The sequence below is a fragment of the Trachymyrmex septentrionalis genome, unplaced genomic scaffold (genome assembly GCF_001594115.1).
Source record: "Trachymyrmex septentrionalis isolate Tsep2-gDNA-1 unplaced genomic scaffold, Tsep1.0 scaffold132, whole genome shotgun sequence".
Taxonomy (NCBI): Eukaryota; Metazoa; Arthropoda; class Insecta; order Hymenoptera; family Formicidae; genus Trachymyrmex; species Trachymyrmex septentrionalis.
The window spans coordinates 688,302-690,276 of record NW_017304461.1 but is presented as its reverse complement, the minus strand read 5'-3'; positions in this window follow the sequence as shown (position 1 = coordinate 690,276).

Here is a 1,975-nt window from a genome sequence, read left to right as displayed (position 1 = left end):
CAGAAATATATATATATATATATATATATATATATATATATATACATACATATATATATAGATCTGTAATTACATGATACCATAATTATTGATCATGTAATTATACAAGTCACAAATACCAACAATTTTTCCGTCAGTGTAAGAGGTCCAAGTATTTTTGGGCATTTATTCGCGCCTCGATAGTTTTTAACTCCAATACTGTACTAAGTAACAAGTTTATCGATAATTCTTGTGGGATACTTGAGAAGTTGAATCAACTTGGACCGAGATACGTATAGCAAAATAGACGATCGCGAATGATACTTAATACTTTGACACATTTGCTGCACAGATACACGGACTTGTTAATTGTATTAAATTCCTCGTGCAACCGATACGGTTCGGCAATTCAATCAATTAATTTCATTCTCGCAATGGACGGTGCGCTGACGCAGCGAATGACAAGCAAAATCTGTTTTATTAAGTAGTTATGTAATATGATACGAGAGTAAGAAGCACGTAAAATATTTAAAATAAGAATATTCAAAATTTAAATATAGAGAAATAATTTAAATTATTAAAATCATGCCTTTTTAATCAGTGGCATTATTTAAAGTTTGATGTTACATCTAATTAATTTAAAGAGAAGTATGTATTTTTCTCCAGTATTTAAAACTTATTTCGCTGTAGATCCAATTTGAATAAAACATTTATTCTATAATAGGTTACCTTAGGTCTAATTTGCTTCTTTTGATCGCGTGAGTAATCTATATCACATCATAATACTACATCATAATACTGTGTTACAAGATTTTTGTTTTTCAACACCTCAATGACGATTCTTATGCATTTTTAGCTACTAAAAAGAATTTAAAATTGAAAAAGTTCCATTACTCACACATTTTAAGAAATCAAAGACTTTGTTTTTGAAACAACTTTATAAACAATTTATGACTTTTTTCTTCTACTTTATATTATTTTTATTAGTTAAGTACAATATAAAAATCACCATTCAGGTGTTAAGAAATAAAAACTGTAAATTAGTATAATTTTTTTACATTAAATACTACCAATAAATTTTATCATTTTGATATATCACTTAAAATTTTAGACATAAATAAGAAAAGGAGCTTCATATTTATTTTATATCACATTTATTTTCAGATATTGTAAAAAATGTTTAAATTTCTGATAGCTGATGTCGATTACAAATTCGCGTTGTTACATAAGAAATTTAAAAGCAGAATTTCTAAAAATTGAAAGGTAATGAAATTTTTTTGAAATTATTTGTAATGTAAAAAGCCTGACAAGAAACACTCATCACTTGAAATAAAAAGTTCAATCAAAATTTGCTGCATTATGAAAGATAAGGAATGCCACGTGAAAGTGAGACGCGTCGGCGGACAAATTTACGCGCAGAAAATAATACGAATGCTCTAGTGATAGCGTCACGCGCAATTGCGCTTATTAGTTCGTACATGCGGCGGATCGATCAATCCCGCAATCGATCACGAGTTTTTTCCTCGCGCGCGCGTTTTATTCTACCTTCATTCACGCTCGTTTACTTGCGGACACCGTATTCGTTCGACAGAACACACACATTACACATACACACATGTTATGCCTATATGTGTATATACGATTTTTCGATGTGTACATCGTCGTTTTCTGCGCCATTGTGTCACAGCCGATCCAGCAATTTCCGTGATTCTTCTGCGCCTTCGCGATTATGCGCCTCTCTAAGGTCGATCGACACAATCGCGACACTTCACCACGTTCTAATCGTCGTCCTTCGCGGCGAAATTTCATACTTGCAAATAGCAAACGCTTCAAAGTATCCTTAGAGGGATCGACCTTCTCGTACTCGAGTTTTAATCCGACGAATCTGGAGAATAATCAACAGTAAATTGGTTAATCAAGGTCAAGGTAAACGTGCACAGCACGAGATTACGAATAAATTATGTTTAAATGAATTATGTGTATATAAATATCACAC